Source organism: Protopterus annectens, chromosome 10.part0, assembly GCF_019279795.1.
Source record: "Protopterus annectens isolate FY-2018-M chromosome 10.part0, PAN1.0, whole genome shotgun sequence".
Taxonomy (NCBI): Eukaryota; Metazoa; Chordata; order Ceratodontiformes; family Protopteridae; genus Protopterus; species Protopterus annectens.
The window spans coordinates 1,654,262,732-1,654,283,066 of NC_056744.1; the positions used below are offsets into that span (position 1 = coordinate 1,654,262,732).

Sequence of the window (20,335 nt, forward strand, 5' to 3'; positions counted from 1 at the left end):
TTTCACTAATCATGCCTACCATGTTTTAGTAAGTGTGGCAGTGTTATGCATGTGTGGTAGGCATGATTAGCGAAATGTAAACCTCTTACCTGGTTGGAAGTAGTGGGATTCAGACCCCATTAGTTATACCTTGGTTGTCAGAATATAAAGTTGTAAAACAGGGCTGATGAAGAAGATGGATTTAAAATAACGAAGTTCTACTTGGTGGGATTGGAGTGATGGTCTAAAATCTGTCCAGTTTATTGCACAAAATGTAAATTAATCTTAGAAAAAAAAACATGAATATAGAACACAAATGGATAGACATTAATAATGTCCGCAAATGAAAAATGGGCCCTTTGATGCAAACATATCGGATTTATTTGTTTGTTAGCCAGGTAGGTAGACTGGTCTGAGGGCTTATTGACTTGGCCCATAGAGTAAAGTGGTCACATCACTCAACTTCAGCTTCAAGTGTATTTAGCTGATTTAAATTGAGCAGTTGATACAAGTGCATAAAACTGATCCTGTATGTATTATTTGTTATGGAAGATAACATGTTTACAAATACACAAGATAGGAACAAGTAAACTCACTTATAACAGGTGATGATTCTGAGTAAAAGCAAATAAGTAAAAAAACCCCGAAAGGCTGCTGTTCAATGTTTAATACAATTCAAAGAACAAACACAAAACTTCAGATGCCTCCAGTTACATTCTTTAAGACCCCTAGAAAAGTGCCATACTTTAAAATAAAAATAGACTCTTTATATAGCAGCTTATGTTTGAATACTGTATCATCACAATATTTTGAGTGTATTTGTTCCAGAAAGCTAGCTTGCAAACCAAAAGTGTCACTTCCATGACCTAACTTAAAATGCAGAGAAACTGGACTATCACAGTTAAGTTTTTAAAATCTCTTAAGTGTTCCAGCATTCTAAGTTTGAATGCTCTCTTGGTTTCCTCTACATAAAATAAGTCACATGAACATTTAAGTATGTATATCAGTCCTAACACCATTGATCTTAAAAACATTTCTGAGCATATATACAACTCAAACAGCCCCACAGAGAAAAGCAAATAAGTAGTTATAAATAGATAATGCAAGCAGAAATACATGAGTTTTGAAGACCTGCAGAGGCTGGACAAGGTATGATACTCCAGAAGCCACTGTGGCAGTAAACTCATTGGGTACACAGCCTGAAAATCAAACAAATAATCAAAGAAAGCAGTTACACCGTAGTTCTGAAGAGAACAGTGTTAATATGGAGCAAGGTCTACAAGAATATTGGTATGTAACCACTCTATAAATGGCAGATACTGCTAGCGTTATAAAATTTGTTATTTCTGTGAATTAAAATATTTTGTAGTAAAAACCACATCACCCAGGTAACAGTAAAGAGGCCCATAACTGAGTCCTGCAACTACAAAGAAGTGCAAATGGCAGGAAGAACACAATAAATACTGAGAAAAATGGTGTTACATCATCAAAGCCGTTTTACAGATGGACATTAGCTTTTTGCGGCCCAACATGAGGAGCTGCGCCCTCACCCTGTTAGCTTTATTTCACTTTGTGGATCACTCCAAGCTTCCTCCCTAGGATGTAATATATAGCTCCTTTTTTGTGGATCACTTCAGGATGGCTCCTTTCAACAGAGTATTTCCCTTTAATTTTTTAGATCACTACAAGGTACCTTCCTTGGACATGTGTGGAACACTTCAAAATGCCTGTCTTTAATATATATAGCTTGGTGTACATAGTTTGTGCTTTAGAAAGAAATCTCCCTTGGATAAAGTACATGTTCCCCTTAGTTTGTAAAACACCTCAGGCCACCTTGTGTGGACATGGTATATATTCCCCTTTAGGTATGTTGATCACTCCAAGCCATCTCCCTTGGACATAGTATATGTTTTCCTTTAGTCTGTATATCACTCCAAGGCATCATCTGTGAATACAGTATATATTCCCCTTTAGTTTGAATATCTCCAACGTACCTCCCTTGGACATAGTATATATTCCCCATTAGCTTGTAAATCACTGTGGGACACCTTCTTGGGACATAGTATTTGTCCTCCTTTTTGCACTGTCAGTCCTTCATGTTTGACTATGAACAGTACCTGGCACGACTATTTACCAACAACAGACTTGGTGACATTTGGGTACGGAGATGGGACTAATAAGTTTGTCAAAGACTGGCATTAACTGACAAGTTAGTGATCCACAAACAGTGTGCAGCTAAAAGACTAAGGATCTACTTGGATAAAAAAAGTTATGATTAATATCTTGGTGCGGACTGAATTCACCATTTTCAACTATTTCCCACCCGACGCTGACTTCTTTATGCATTTGATATGTGTTTGCAAAGGGAGCTTGCATCTGAAATTAAGGAAAACAAAAGGCACACATACCAATTGTGAGAGCAGCAAGACTGGACTAAGGAACTGTGGTAAAGCTGTGGCCTCCCTTGAGCCATCATATCAAATCCCACTTCTGACACCTGAGTTTTGGTTGATTTGTTTGATATAATGGTTAAGTTTCTTATCTCACAGTCACAAGGTACATGGTTTCATTCTTACCTTTAAAAGGGAAATTGGTTAGGCTTAAAATGGCCCACAAGGATAGCTAGCCTAGTACTTGCCTATGACCATATGAACTTAAGAAGTGGCATCAGCAGTTTAAAAAGATCCCACCCAAAATATTGTGCATAGCTCTAGAGACCTCATTCTAATGTCTAGGTAGAGGTGGTTCAGAGAAGGGTCTCTGTCTAAACGGTGGAATCCCAGGTAGATTAGCATGTGCAGTTCTGGTAGTTTAGAGGAAGGTTTCTGTACTGATGGTGATATCCTACAAGGAATAAAGAGGGTGTGCATTTCTAGAGATTTCATCACTTTAAGATCATAGAGTGGATGCAGGTAGTTTAGAGGATGGTAAAAGAACAGTGCAGGTTTTTCACTGGCAGCTGCTTAAGGAGTGACTAAAAAAGTTTTTGAAATGTTTTATAGCAGTCTACTAGTGAATCGGGTAAGTTATTGTCAGTGTTGTTGGGAACCCAATACAACTGATAGGCAAGAAAAAAAACTCCCTTATCTAATCACCCCCCCCCCACCCCACCCCCATGAACATCAGGTCAAATGCTATGTTTAGGCAGCACTATACCTGGGGCAGCGCAGATGGATGTCCACAGTGAGAATGCGTGTGTACAAACCACACTGAAATCGGTGTATACTGGGGCAGGGAAGGGGTTGGCCATGGCAAAAAAAAAAAAAAATACAAACTGCAGTATTACTGCTAAAGTGTTCTCCAGGCTTACCTTGCAGGATGCTGCTGGCTGTTGGCCCTGTGAATTAAAAAATATTTTGTTGAAAGAAGGTAGTGATGGAAATGTTTTAAGCTCCGCATGGATACAACTTGTATTCAAGAGACTGCCAGATCTTAAAAGAAGAGTTGTAAGAGGACAACATGACCCAGTCTGAAGATAAAAGTTGGATAACTTTGGTGAAGTATTCTTTTACCAAAAGGGTGGTGAATGATTAGTACAGCTTAAGTGAAGTATCAGAGCAGCCAAAAACATTAATAGAGCTTTAGAGTGTGTGTGATGCAGACAGAAACTCTAATGAGCAGTGGAATTAAAGTAATAAATAGGTTATTGGTTGAGCATGATCTATAGTGTAATCATCAGATTATCTGACAGGCACAGATATAGGTAAGATAATTGGAGAATAGCCCACATGCAGCATTTGGACTGCAATTTCACTCTACGTATATTAAAGGATAAAATCCTTTTTTTTTTAGATTTTTGCATTTAGTAATGTGTCTGCATCCATTTGTTCTGAACCTTTGTCTAACAATGAAGATGACTTAAGTCAGGATTTACGATTCATGCTTTCATATGTGTTTCATATTACAGAATGTGAAAGTTCAGCACTAATTATTTGATTGATGAATGTTAGCCATTTTGAGACAAATTTTGAATTTGCATGAAAATTGTTTTATCAGGAGCACTCGGGAACATAATAACTCTCTGTATATTTTATTATGAAAACCTCTCTAGCAAGTAACTAAAGCCATGAAGATCATCTGCAGTGGTCCTTCTAGTGTATTAAATGTTGTGCAGAAGAACTTCTAAAATACATTTAACAGAAAGGACAGAAAAGATATTCATGGAGTTTCATTCATTAGACCCACAAGTGTAGCCTGGGTCCATGGCACAGGGGATGGATTCCGGAGTGTGACCTAATGACCAAGGTTCAGTTGGTGGCCTCAGTACTGGAGGAGCCAGGCAGGAATGGGAAAATGTGAGAGGGCATGGCCCACTCTCCGCTCCTGAGGGAGAGTGGTGCTTGTATGCATTTGAGAACACACTGGCAGTGTTATTTTCCTGATGGAGAGTGGAAAGCTCACCGCTGGTCCCTCAGGGAGTGGGGCAGAGATGTTTGGAGGGAGTGGCCCTTGCAAAAGTGAGGGAACCGCCTCTGCTGTTCTCCCATTGTATGCAATTCCTTTACTCCTTACTGTGTACATGCATTGGGGCCTGGAGAAATGAAAGCAGAAAACCTCAACCCCCCTGTTGACTGCTTGAATGATGGTCCCTTCTGGCTGATCCTTCCCCTAGTGAAGGGGAATCAACTGGATGATTGGCTGTGGAGGTGGGGGCTGATGATTGAAAGATAACTTGGAAAAAGGTGCAAAAAAAGTGCACTTACAAATGCACATAGCAGTAACATTCATAGTGATATGTCTCTCTTTCTAGAAAACACCATCATTTCTATACCGAGACCTTGAACAGCTTTGTAAATAGAGATCTACAAACAAAAAGTCATACCCCATCCAGGCTAGTTCTAGAACACCACCCTTAGCAGCAGTAAATTATGAAATGCATATTAAGAAATGATTTCCTCTGCATTAATCCAACTATTATCTTCCTAGGGCACTTATCTACCCCTCCCCCCATAAACTAGAACACTTGCACCTTTACAAATAAGTATGCACAGTTCTTCCTTGGCTGCAAATTCCCTTGATGGGATAGCACCCTTCCCACTAGAGACATCAACGTACTTGAGTTTGTCATCACAAACAGAACCCATGTCTGCTCCTTACTCATTGTGACATCCTGTATGGTCAAATCCGATCACTTTGAGATTATTCACCATACAACCCCAGTACAGGCCAGTAATGAAGCACACCATCTTTAGAGACTTATCCAAGACCAGTCTGATTGCTTCTGTTGAGAACAAGTGACGATTCCCCTACCTCATGGTGATACCACCACATGCACTCAAAGTATGTACTCCTATCATAGCTCTTAGATACAGGCTAATGTTTCTGTTTACCACAAATACAGTGCCAAATTTACTAGCAACCCCCACTCCCCCATTTGGTGCCTCTCTACTATAAACAAACTCCACAATAAAAGAAAGAGTTTATATCTCCTGAAAAAGAAGACAAAATATCAAATCGTGCAAAGTTAATTCTGAACTAAAGATTCCGATGTCAGTAAAAGATAATTCAAGGCATTCTTTAATTATGTAAGGAACCTCAGAAGTAATATCCATCATTGTACTGCTCTTATCTCTAATGGCAACAACCTTCAAAAGTAACTTGGCTCTAACCTTTGTCACCTCCAAACCAACCAGTTGAGGTATCCAGTCCCCACCTCCACAGTAATTACCTTTGAACTGATACTAAAAGCACTCCACAAGACCAGACATACCAGTTGTATGGACCCAGATAACATACTAGTCTGTATTATGGTCAGTATGAAATATCCCCCTTCTCCTTAAATGATTCAGCCACAGCCCCTCCACTGGATATGTACTGGAATATTGGCGGACAGCTGTATTAGTTCTATGCAAGTTAGGTCTCCCCTTATGCTTTGGCAACTATGGAGCAGTCATCCCACCTTAGGCCTTGGCAACTGTGGACCATTTATCCAGTCCAGCATGATGTACAAGGTTATGAAATATCGCAATGGATGTCATAAGTAGGGACATAAGGAACCTATAGTCCCAAGAGCTAAATCTTTTTAGATTTCCAAAATATTGATTTTCTACTCCATTTAGTTCACTTTGAAAGAATCTATGAAGTACTAGATTAGGGTTACTTTGATTTGGCAAAGACTTTATCATTATCCCCACTCTAGCATCATCATCAAACTGGTCAACTTCAGTGTAAATCCTTGCATTGTCTTTCTGACAGTACTCGACCCACTGTCCTCTTAGAGACTTGTCTCAAGTGGCCTACTCCAGGGCTCTATTTATGGACTATTTCTATTTGGCATCTACATCTAGCTTGATGCTATCATCATCTCCTCTGAAGATACTTCCTGCAAGAGATCCTAGCAGATGTGCACTATTAGGATCATAGTCTAATACCAAACGCCAAAAAATGTAGCCATTATACAGCTTGGGAAATGAGTAGTCTTAACATCTACCATATAAATGACACCCATCTTAAAATAGATAGTGTCATTAGAGGCCTAGGTACCTTTGCGGATAATTAATTCTCCTTTGTCCACGAGCTATCTGTTGATAGTAAAGCCTTCACCCTGCCCAGTGTATTACCAAGGACATCTTTTAGGTAAAAAAAAAAAAAAAGGGTCATCATTCCCATCTCCTTGTCTCTCATCAACCCCATAGCAGAATACAAAATGCTACGGTAGTAGGAGGGCAGTTTACCTTTCATCACTTTTCGTCTTTCTCTCCTACTTCAACCTGTTCCTTAATCTAATTTAAATTTCATTCATAGGCTAATTATACTTTAGTATAACTGATTATTTATGCTGGGATTCACAAACGGCTGCCACCAGCAGTGAACCCTAAAGTGGCCAGTTTTCTTCTGGTGGTGGCCCTTTCTATGGGCTACCACAGTGATTCTGTGTAGTTTGTGGAATCACCACAGTGCACTGTCCCCCTGGTTTATCACAGTGTTAATGTGGCATCTCAGAGGAGTGGCATATGATAAAGCATCGTATGTCCACCTGCAGAATGCCTGTGGTAAGTGATTTACACAGCCAGGTAATTCATAGAGCCATTTGGTGGTGTAAATCAACACTGCCAGCCAAGTTAATTAACTGGGCCAAAAGCTTATCTTCACCCAATCCTTTGGGAGAGATTACGTTTGATGTAAGTGTCATGGAATTTAGTAAAGTGGTAATAGTGAGTGCATATGGTATACGTGTGTGGCAATATGTGTGCATGTCTGCAGAGGTATCTTTTGTCTCAGGGGTATGTCTACCTGCCTGCCTGAGTGGTCACAGGGTTTGTTAGGGAATAGGTGACGTGGATATAGCTGTGTATGGGTGAATGAATGTGTGCCTGTGAGTGCAGTTGGGTGTGGGATGTCTGTGTCTGTCTGGGCATGTGTGTGTCTGTTTCTGTTTGGGCATGTGTGTGTTCTACCTCTGAACTCCCCTAGCCTAATGAACAATGACTGTAATACTGAAGAGAGGCACATTAAACACCAGGGATACTTTTGCATTACAGTACAGAGTCAATTGTCAGAACCAGCCTTCCAAAGTTTTCAGGTGGGGAAAAATCATAAAGTCTGAAAATGTAAACATTATACGTATTCGCTCGAGCGTGTCTTTTCCATTTTGTAGCTAGCTTGTATGTGAAAAATATTCTTTATTGTCCATTGGAATTGCTGAATGGTTGAAGTGTATTCATGCAAGATTTTAGAAGTTTTATTTTTACCTAGTTCAATTATATGTTTGATTATCCCAACAATTTGATTATCTGAACTACCCTAGGTCCCAATTAGTTTGGATAATCGACTTTCTACTGTACTATGCTATGCTACTTAAGAAGTTAATGGAACAACAGATTTTGTAGCAAGAAGCTCTAAATGAGCACAGAGAAATTTGAAACTCTAGTGGCTGACATTGTTGACTGACTGTATTTATCATAGACAAGAGATGGTAAATATAAGAGGCAAAATCATGGTTATTCTGTAAAATCGGGGACAGTTTGGGTATAGATATGTGTGTGTGTGTGTGTGTGTGTGTGTGTGTGTGTGTGTGTGTGTGTGTGTGTGTGTTTTAAATGTGATGTGTGTGGTGGAGTGATTGGGGAGATGCATGTGCCACTATGCATAAAACCCCAGGTATGATTATGGCAGCAAAGTGTTTCTTAACACAAATGGTAATTGAGCAGTTTAGAGACATGCATGTTGGCCAATAATGAGGCGTTTCCTCATTGTGCCTAATGTGCCTCTGAATTGCTATTTTTCATACTCTATTTAACTGGTCCTTTTTGCCGCTGTACTTAGCACTCACATCTGACTTCTTTCTGAATCTCACTTGAATCATCTTGCAAATCTTTTGTTCTAACATCATTTTTTGCCACTGTGTTGTCTGTTCACTTATTCAGCACAAGCTAAACTTAATTTGTTTATTCCAACATCACTTTCACCCCTAAAATTGGACTTTAAATCTTTCTCCACATCTTACTTTGTATTATATTTCCAGTTTATAATTCCTTCATCACATCTAAATTTGTTCTCCATTACCTGCATCCCTTACAAATACCTCTGTTTAGCATTTCCTTCTTTGCTAAGTTTTTAGCTGCTAATGTGTATATAACATATATTTTCTTCCCTTTCTTGGGATTAAACTTTGGTCTACCTTTTGCTAAACTTGAGCACTTCCACTGCATTCTTCATAAGCTCTTTTCTTTCATTTTTCTCTCTCATTCTCTCTCAATTTCTTATTTTCACTCCTAGTACTTTTTTCAGATATGCTACTTTTCTGCCTGTATAAATTGCTTAATGTAATAGCACAATCCTAAATCTGTATGTTTTGTATTACTAAGTTCTAGCTTACTTTTTTCCTTCATTAAGGTTTGTGTCTTGCTTATTATGTCCAGTTTGTTTTACAAGGACAAGACTCTGTTGCCCATGACATTGGTTTTATTAAGTCTTGGAAGCTCCATAGTGATGTCTCGAGCAACCAGCAAACACTGTTAGTGTGATGTGGAGCTAAATCATGCTCTTAGAGAGGAGTTCTTAATTTTAGGAGCAAAATGTCACACTGTGTTCTGCTTTAGGCATAATTAAACAATCACCTATTTGTTAACCAGATAGGCCTACAGAACATAGTCTTTTCAGGGTCAACCTGGGAGCAGTGTGTGGTTAAATGACACAGTACACAAATGACGGCTGTTGGATCAAACCCTGTACTACAGGAACTACAGCTCTCAACTTTAACCTTTATGCCGACTAGCATAGTACAGTTCTTAAAGGTAAAGATTGTTTGGCCCTAGACCCACAATCCAAATAATCCTATTTCAGATGTAAAACAGACTTGTTTCTTTTGTTTGGTGTGATTTATTTTAACCAGTTTAATTTCACGGGCATTGCCTGCTTGCAGTTTTGGCAATAGTCTTAAGAAATTCTTAAAATGATCTTATTGCCTCAGGTTTCTGTTTCCAGTCTCCAATCATATTTTATCTAAGATGGCTGCTTAACATTATTTTCATTGTTTGCCATTTTAAGGATTGATTATGAAGCAATGCTATACTATTCTGGAAAAAAACTGCATAATTAGTCAAGTTTTCTAGTCTTCCAGTTTTACTGATTGCCATCTGGACGAGTTAAATTGTTAAGCATATTGTTAAAGTTGCATTTCTGGGGTTCATTCCCAGTATACCTGTTAAATTTTACATTTTTTTAGGCTCATTCCTGATATAAGAGCAGAAATTATCTCAAAGGTTTACAGAAAGAGAACAAGGGAATGCTGAAGTAGTGTCCATTTTCATAGAGTATATTTTATGGTGGATGTTATGGTGGTTGCAAATGTTTGTGCTTGTATTTAGAATGATGTACATCTTAAACTGAGTCTTAACCATCAGTTACATACTTCTACATAAAAAATCTGCTAGACTTTTTTGCTGAAGTGAACTTTCTGGGACTGAATCTTTTGAAGGACCTACAGAGACTAGGTCATATTCTAGTCCCCTTCCATTGTCTTGGAGAAAAGATTGAGGATAGTTATGTTTGTTAACTTCAGGTAAGGTTTTACTCCAAAATCATAATAAAAGTGTTACATATAGACCCAGAACTCATACTTTCAGTTGTGACCCCCCCTGCCTTGGCCCAGCAATCAAGGAGCCTCAATCCTCACCACTAACACCAGAGAGGGCATCTCGTATAGGAGAAAGGATAACAAATGCACACAGTAAAGTGCAATTTCCCTTAAGAGCACACCGAGATCACAGTCAGTCTGGGGCTGGTTGCTCCCTTGCTCTCCAGGTCCCCAATAAGACTCCCCACTGACACAGCCATAGGGTCCAGATCTCAGCCTAGCTGGCAAGCTAACCTACAGTGCCCTCTCTGTCCAGCCAGTGCTTTGTGTCCCTGCCCAAGTAGCTGACACGCACTTAGAGATAAGTATTTATACAACTTCACAGACATTCCTGGGAAAGGCTGACACAGATTCTTCAGCTGTGCCCCCTATACCCAGACTTTACGGTAGTAATTCCTGCCACTACCAGCTAATAATTATCAGCTACCCAAAGGCCCTTAAAAGGGTGTCCAATTATTACTGTGCAATATTATTTTCTAATAGTAGTGTAACTAAGCAATCAAGGCTTATTGGAAGGGCTTATTACAGGATCCCTTATAAGCATGCAATGTACTATAGAGCTTAAATTATCACTACATAAACCAGCCACAGTTGAAAAGGGTTTAAAACTATTTAATAGTAAATACTAAAAACACAAGACAATACTATTACACCACAGTGCTATTCAAGAGTTCGGAGATCACACAAAAACTTAAAATAATTCAGTAGTACAGTTCTGACATAACAGAAAAACACTTAGTCTAATATTTTCTAATTCCTAGCTATTGCTACAAGAAAACATACTTCTAAAGTAACTTACTTATATAGAGCATAAGTAGTGCTGAGCTGGATAGTCAAGATCAAAATGCTTACAGTCTCTCGGAGCAATAGTTTTAAAAATCAGTAACGAACATTTCTGCTGGGCCCTCCCAGATTTCATCATGTTTGACACTTGGGTTTCCCAGTATACACATTACATCATTTTGACACTTAGCCTGGGGTTCCCTGGCCAACAGGCTACATTATTTAGCAAGCTAACACCTGCTCAGGAAGCTACAACAGTAAGACATTTCACATGTACACTCTAGTATTTATTCCTTAAGTTAAAACAATAGAATGTGCTAGTCCAGACAGAATGACTCTGAGCTCTGGAGATCAAAGAACACACAAGACATAATTTTAATTTCAAAGAACAGATGTGAAATGCTTGACTTAGTTTTCCTTACAGCAGATGGCAATGTTGCTACAATCTTGAAGTTCAACATTTTACAGTATTTTCTTTCACTTAAGAAACAAGCCTGTATTTTACATTTATATTTACAAATACTGAAATTATGTATCAAATTCTATTTGGCTAGGCTGCAGCGTTCACCCATCTTCCCAGTCTTCACATCAGTAATAGTCCTTTAGGTATATTTTATCATGTTCCGTCTATTGGCATGAGTTGCAGCTGTGTTTTGGTACTGAAGCTTGGAGGGAAACCACAATGCAGCTAGAGGAATGAGACAGCACACCAAGCTACAGCTCAGAACAGTTTAATCAAAAAGAACAACTTTGACAAAACATAGAATCAGTTAGTTACAAAAGACGTCAGACTAATTATCTTAACTGTATGAGGGACCCTCATTCAACTACAGACAATGGCATCCACTTGGCCAAGGCAGACATCCTGTATCAATCAGTCTGATTAAATCAAATCAGACCAGGTTCAAGCTGACAGCTTGAATCCTGATGCATCAATTAATCAATCCAGGCACTAGTTATCAAACTCTAGCCCTGAAAGCAAGTAAATCAGGAGCTGAGTTAACTAAGTATGTGTCATGGTTTTTATGGACAAGTCATATCTGCTGACACATGATGACCGTTTGAGCTGGTGCTTTCTGGATTCTTAACTGTTGAACTGATACATTTGGAAATCTTATGACACTAATCAAAGATCACATATGGTTTCTTGAGTTGTCTGAAACATTTACAAGAAAAATATTTTTTTTTATTTCATTTTTTACACACTAGATTCCCCAATCTGTTAGACAGGGAATATATTCTTGTGATGCATGGCTACTTCCCTTATTTAAGAACACAGGTATTGGGTTGAAAAGGTCACAAACTGCAGCTTTGTAAGAAATATGTTTGTCCCATATATTTTACAGCAAATGCAAAACTCTGATTAATGCACGATTATTAAAAACATGCTCACTAATAATCATACCACAATAGGCTAAGAAGCACAAGATTTATCTAATTAACGCAGATCTGTACTGATACGCCTTTGCTGTTTAATGCCTAACCATGAGGGAACCAAATCAATATAATGGGGAAGAATGCATGAGCCCTATGCAGCATATCAGAATTTTTGGGGAGTAAGAATGCCATACTTCCCTGTGAGGAACTGGAGAAGGAAAAATAATAAGTTTCTGTGTTTGAAGTAATTTGCCTATGAATCCTCTTCTGGATTTTGTTTTTTAAATATTTATGAAAGAAAGTCTGCAGTAGACACTAGGGTGTGGCCTTTTCATTTCTTTCTGAAACAAAGTTTTCATTCATGTCAACCCACTCACTGATTCAAAAAAAAAAAAAAAAGCAAGTAGAACTGGAGAAAAAAATTCTCAAAGATTTGGAACATCAGTTGATTTTTTTTTTCAGAGATGGAGAGCTTGATGGTCATTGTGGTGGTTGTTGTTTGACTTTCAGCTTTTCCCAGTAAGGGGTCACCACAGTGGAACTCCGGTCCACTAATGATTGGCAGTAGATTTTTACGAAACGCCGAGGTGCCAGCTTGACGCTCAACCTTCAAAGGCACGCCCATGTACGCACGCATATCTTTCGAACACTACCCAACCATGGGGAGGACATGCAGACTCCACACAGAAGGCACTCCCAAGCCCAGCCGAGAATCAAACGGGAGAACCTCTTGCTGTGAGGTAACAGTGCTACCGCCGATTCATTGTGGAACTGTTTGTTTTTTGACGAGCTGGAAATCTTTCCACGACTATCCCAACACTTTCATTGGTTGCCCTGGTTTTGTAGATAATCTCATTAAGGTGTGACATGCTCTACAATTACAAAGAGAGGAAGACCTCAGAAAATTAGTGTGCGGTGTTATTGAGAGTCATTAGTACACTCAAAAAATATCATAATTTTATATATTTTCTTATATTATTTACAGGTCACCCATCTTCCTGTTAACATATACATTTTTCTGAAAAGTAAAGTAAGTGAAGTTGGCAGTTTATTGGTAATGTAGGCTTACTATTAGATAATAAATGAATCACTTGGTGTTCACTGGGTCTGTACTCCTGCTTAATTATGTTTCTTGTTAAGATGGTATTACACAGATCAAAGTCTTCATTTCTTTATGTCATAGGTGTTCACTGGGCTAATGACCACAAGGGCCTTTTTAAGCCTAGCCATGCATCCCAATTCTCTGACAAGTTCTGATACCCTTGATAAGTGTAAGCAGGGGCTGGGGAGGTGAATCATTTACAAGAAGGGCCTGGGAGTTTGTCTACTTTTTTCTTTTATTTGTATGATAATGGCCAGTCATATTTTTAGGCTTTATTCATCCATCCACTGTCATTTTATATTTAGACTTAACTATTTCATTCATCCTGTGCTTGTAGTTAATAGCATAGTATATATCTCACTATACTAGTGGGCCTTAAAGTGCACGACAGTATCTGCAGGTCTGTCTTTCTGTCGCTTCTTTCTAATCAGTGGTTCTACTGATGTTTTGTGCTGCCCTTATATGTAAAATGATTATAATTATTTTCAGCTCACAGTATTATTTATGTTATTCAATCATTTTTTTATACCTCCATAGGACAAGCTGGAAACAGCTTTAACTTCTCTGGAACTGAAAGTGAAAGAGCTTAAATATCTGCAAAACAAACAAGAGAAAGAAATCCTTGATATACAAGTAAGTAAATAATTTAGATTTCAATGCATTGAATACTAATAACTAATTTCTATTGGAACATCTGCTATACCTTTTTGGTCTGCCTCATGTTATTGTAAAATTAATTTTCTTGAATGTTTCACTGGTTATCAGGAAACAGAGTATGCAAGAAGCCTGTTGGGTATACCAAAGTATTTTCTTATGGCATCTGGGTAGTGGTAAAGAATAGTGCAACTGTGCTGAAGTATTAAAGATTCAGGAGAATATACTATTGCGAAGTCTGGTACCACATCAGAAATTATGCTTAAAAGTTATTTTAGCATGTGATTTGTAGAACCAGATTTGTAAAAGGCAATTTGTGATCTTTTGGATGTGGAGTTAAACCAAGGTCCCATCTACCTGAATTGCTCATAGCCAATTTGGATGTTAAAGATCTCGCAGCACATATTGATCAGGATAGGAATGCTTTACTGAAAATCATATTTTCCATAATCTCACAATAAATAGCATATAAGTAAAGCACATACCTATTTAACCCTCCAAAACTTTTTCCCACAATGAAAACTTAATTTTTGAAACTGTATTAACTGTCCCTTTTCTTAATTGATTCCTTGCATCTCTCCCGCTCTCTCCACATATACCATACACAAGTTAAACAGTCTTGTATATGATGTTCACATTATTGATTCCTCATATGAAGTCATACTCTGTTTCTTTTCCCTCCCTCTCTTTCAGCTGTGCTATACTGCATGAAACATTTCTGCTGTTTTCTTTTTGCCTTTGTAAAAAGATGGCCCTTCATTTTTTCTTTATAGTTTTCATTGTCACTTTTGGCTTTACTCGCGATTCAGCATAATATTTTTCACTATTCGTTTGAACATTGCAGTCTATTCACAGAACATTTCCCCAATTTATTTTCTATATAAAGTGTTTTCTGTGGTACATTCAGACACCCTCTCTGTCCAAACTAATACCCTTTCTTTTCTGCCTTCCTTCTGCATTCCAACATTTTTCAGAGAGCTTCATGTTTTGCACACACAAATCTCACTGAAACTTTCATTTTCAGTTTTTGCCATTTGCATAGCCAGAGCAAATGGAATGGTGTCAAGTATGTTATCAAACTTAGCAAACCTAATTCACACCTTTCCTTTTTATTCAACAGAATTTCACTTTCCATTAAATAACATTTCTAACAACTTCTTTCATCACAAGAAATGCATAAACCCCGAAATAAATTAACTTTTTAAAAAATGCAGTAAACATTTTTCTTGAGTCAAATTAAAAGCTTTCCAAACCTGAGTAGTATTTCTCTTGTTTATTCCCATTTTTCTACCACAACTCTGATTTCAAATTGAATCCCCAATACTTTATAGGTTCATAGCTGTATACTAGGCTAAAGACCACTGAAGCCTTTCTAAGCCCAGCCATGTAACGCAAATGTATCTCACAAGTCAGTGTACCTTAGAGGTTATTTAAGGAGTACAATATAGAGGCAGCTATTAAAGTATGCCCTAACTAACAATCTGAGATGTAGGAATGAGACCAGGCGTGAATTTCTAGTTTCCCATCTACTTGTCCAAGTTGCACTTGAGTAGGGTTAGGGAAGATCTGTGCTTCTGGATGGGAAGCCCATTCCAGAGAATGGCGACTGTCTTTTATACATACCCATCCCTACAACATGTTCTGTTTAATTTGCAAGCAAAGTTTAAATCCTTAGATCTAGTAGTAGTAAGAGGAGTATTTGTAATAAAACATATTCTTGTCACTTTAATATATCCATACCCTTTATACTTGTCTTTACTCAGCAGCTCTCTCATGTATCCTAACATGTTTCCTATCACTTTCATGACTTCTAGTACCCGTTGTCTGCTTCTGTCAAGTATTACCAGATTATCTACTTAACTTAAACATTAATAACTCCACTTTTCCTTTTATATAAAACTTTTGCATTCTTTATTTGTCAATTAAAACTTCACCACATTATCTGATAAAGGCATGTCATAAGATTTTTTTTTTTTTTGCATTATCTGGTTAAATTTTTTTCATTTATTTCATCATTAACTAATACCCTAACCTAATAAATTCCATATGCCCCCTAATAAAAAGTGTATTGTTTTCCTCAATAATCCATAAACTTTAAGGATCCGACACATCATGACTTAGATTATCAAATGGGTTTCTCTGGGCTTATAAGTCTGTCAGCTATTTTTGAATTTATTTCTGCTGAATAGCTGAATATTTGAGCTGTTTGCTTAGCTGCTGTATACCTTCATTAACTGTATTGCAAAGCTGAGGTAAGTACAAACTTGCAGTGTTAAAAGATAGTATTGCATTTTATTTTTCTGTTTATTTGCTTCTCTGAATATTGTGATCCCTCTGCAGTTAGTTTCCTGTCCTCCCTCCCTGTTCTTGTTGTGGTATTAATCTTGGTGGCTTTGGAATTGCCCGCCCCTCCTGTAAATTTGTGTTTTAACACTCCTCCTAGGTCCAGCTCATTTGCTCACTCAACAGAGTACAGTGAGATCATATTTTGATTTCAGACACTCCTACCAGTCCCATCTGTTCAGCTCTATCCCATCTTTATTGCCCAGTCTAGTGTCGTTAGCTCATTTTACCTAATACAGAGAGAACATTTGAGTAGGCCAACCCACTTAAGCCCTTAACCTTAAATTATCATGTTTCTCCTTTCTCCCTTTCCCCTTTACTTTCTGTTCTGACTGTGTGCTTCTCAGCTGATAAGTATATTTTTGGCACTTTTTAACTGTTCAGAGTGGAATTAAACAATAATTGAATTCAGTTCAGAATACAGTTTGAATAAATTGCTTTAAAATTGCTACACACTCAAGTGTGCTAGCTGGCATTGCACTTGAATTGTTTTTAGTGCTGTTTTAGCTGCTTTTCTGTAACAACAACAAAAAAAATATTCTAAGCTTGTTTCGTGCCTTTCCTGTAACTAATCTAGTCCAGATACAGATTTGCTATATCCAGGACTGTTTGTAAGCTGCAGAGCCCCCCCCCCCCAAGCATTCCTGTTTTGGAAGGAAGCCTTCTAGCTTGTAAGTGAAGTAGTAAGCACTAGGTAGCCTATTTACTACACGAGGAGTGGTTTCTGGCTCAGAAATTGTAGTTTATTGGCCGTTTGGGCAGTTTTTTCATCTCCTTCAACTTTCTGGTCTAAAAACCCGTGCTTGCGCTTTTCCCGCCTTTCCTGTAACTAGTCTAGTCCAGATACAGATTTCCTGTATCCAGGACTGTGTATGTAAGCTTCTGAGTCCCCCAAGCCTTTCAGTATTGAGGGAAGCCTTCTAGCTTGTCAGTGGGAGTGGTAAGCACTAGGTAGCCTATCTACCACAAGAGGAGTGGTTTCTGGCCCAGAATTTGTAGTTTATTGGCCGTTTGGGCAGTTTTTCCATCTCTTTCAATTTTTCCCTTTGATCTGCTAGTTCCCTCCTCTCCTACACTTTTACTAGCTTATTAGTTAGCACTTTACAAGACTTCTTGTAGCAATTATTGTAGCACACAAAAGTGCTACCAGCACTAAATATTCTACAAGGAAACCACTCCAGTACTTATTATTAATGCCCACCCCTCCAGGCTTGTCTAAAGGTCAGTTCCCTGTGCTTTCTCCTATTAACCTGGCGAACTTGGGCATCCTGAGGCAATGTAGCAACTGCCTCATGTACACCGACAACCCTCCCCTCTTACCTACCAACACTCAGACGTGCGAGAGATGCACTTATATATCCAAATTGGAAGCCACACACTCTCAGCTGGCCAAGAGGAGAAGGTCAGCACTTGCACCACACCACATGGAACAGATATCCCTCCAGAACACACACCAGCACTGCTTTCACATAAAAACACAAACCACACACCCACCTTCATGGAGGCTCTCAATAAAAATGTACCCAAACAGCAGAGACCTCCAAGGCAGAAACACACTTGACCACCACAACACAACATTAATCCCGAGACACATACCTCTCCTAAACAGTGTGCCACTCATCCAAAGCCTCTAAGGCAAACAGCATGTTCAGCACACTAGTCATAGGTGACTCGATAGTGAGGCACACTGATGTCCCATTCACTAGGTTGAATAAGGAGAAAGTAACAGTCAGCTGCCTGTCGGGTGCCAGGATCCGCCACATAACACACGCACTCTGGTCCCTCAACAACAGGTACAAATATGACTCTGGCATTGTACATGTGGGTGTGAATGACCGGAGACGTATGTCCCTGGACTACATGAAAAGAGATATGGAGAAGCTCTTGGATTATGTAGCCCAGGCGAGTACGACCATAGCCCTGAGCAGCATTCTACCATCACCCAGGATGATACCACAGTACAAGCAGAAAATGATCAAGTTCAACAATTGGCTAAGTTTCTGGTGTCATTCTAAGGGGATCAAGCATCTGTCTGCCTAGGATGACATGATTGACAGACTTCTGGTTCGCCAGAGATGTCCTGCATCTGTCACCCCTGGGCTTCCAGATACTGGTCAAGGCTCTTGCCACCCCTGTAGTGCCTTTTTTAGGCAGTGTTCCAAAGACCAAATTACCACTGTAACAGCTACAAACAAATGTGATCTGAGGGTCATACTGCTCAATGCTAGAAGTCTAAATCTCAAAATGCACTCCTTGAAATGGAGAACATCGAAATCTTTGCTGTAACAGAAACCTGGTTCAAGACAACAGAAAGCACACCGGCACTACCAGGCTATAACTCATTCCACACCTTTCAGCCCCAGAACTTGGATCGAAGCGCCAAAGGCGGTGGTGTTTCCATATTCATAAAGGATGCACACACCTCCAGACTGGTAGCCCAACATAACGCATCAGAGATACTTCGAGTGCAGCTAACATTGGGTAAGACAGCGATTCATGTCATAGCCTGTTATAGGTCCCCAACCATGTCCAAGACACTCACTCCTTGTTCCTTAGCATCCTGGAAAATATTAGGGTTCAACCTAACACACTCATACTGGGCAACTTCGACTACTTCTCCATTAATTGGGAAAACTATTCCTCTACAAACAAACTTTCTTGTTTCGTGGAATTCATTAATTTCAGTGCCCTGGACCAGCTCGTTCTTACCCTTACTCTTAGAGGTAGCAACATCCTTGACCTGGTCATTGCTAACATGGGTGACTGTTGCTCTACACCAATAGTCAACTCCTCCCTGGTTAGATCTGACCACAAACTAATCATCTTGGAAATCCACCCCTCTCCGCAAAGGTAACCATCATGAAAAACTTCTCCAAAACTAACTTTGGGCTCCTAAGAACAGAGGTGGCTAACTTCACAGCAACCATGTAAATGGAGAATAGTTGCATGACTGCAGAATCATACACCAATACATTGTACAAACACATACACACACATGCATGGATCTCGCCATACCCAATAGAACCAAGACGCTGTCCTCCAAAAAAAAAAAAAAAAAAAAGAGGAAGCCAATCTGTTGGTCCCCTGCAGTAAACAAACTCTGCAACAAAAGGCGGAAACTGATGTGGAATAAGATGAAGTCCCAAGACTGGAAAAACTCCCTTATCAGCCTCAACGAAAAGTTGAGATCCCTCATCAAATCCTCTAAAGCTAGCTATGAAAACAGAATTGCAGCAGATAGTAAAGACAACCACAAGGCCTTCTGTAGTTATGTAAAGAACCTCCACGGCAATACCCAGATTTTCTCTGAGCTACTGCACAATGGTACCTCCTATACCGAGCCAACAGATATTGCCCTACAGATTCAGTGCCAACTCCCCCCCCCCCCCAAAGGACCAATCACAATACCAGTAGATTGCCAGGCAACTGCTGCACAGGTTAAAACAGCATTGTCCAAGGCCAAGAATACAGCTTCTCTAGGACCTGACAATATCCCTGGCTGTGTTCTACATGAACTACAGGGTGAACTGGCACCTCACCTGTGTGCCTTGTTCAGTCGCAGCCTCACAGCAGGCTTTGTCCCTACCGAATGGCGCACTGCTATAGTCACTCCTCTCCACAAAGGAGGAGCGACTACAGACCCTGGAAACTATCGTCCCATTAGCCTGACAAGCCTGATATGTAGAGCTATGGAACACATGATTATGGACCTAATAAACAAGGATATAGGGAATCTCCAAACTCTGGGTCCCACATAGTTTGATTTTGTGAAGGGTAGATCATGCCTGCTCAACTTGGTCAACTTCTTTGAGTCAGTCACCAGAGCTGTGGATGAGGGCAAGGTGGTTCATACAGTCTACCTTGGTCTGGCCAAGGCCTTTGATACTATTCCCCAATCAGGAATCATAGAAAAACTCACTAAGCTAGGCATCAACCCCTATATCCTAAGGTGGGTTGCAAACTGGCTCATAGATAGCTACTGTCACACTTTAGGTTCCGACTCCAAGTCAGACTGCCGA

At 39.3% G+C, this 20,335-nt stretch overlaps 1 pseudogene; it reads left to right on the plus strand.

The window, feature by feature from the left end:
- The window catches only part of LOC122814375, a 388,456-nt pseudogene that overhangs the window by 37,290 nt on the left and 330,831 nt on the right, over nucleotides 1-20,335 (plus strand).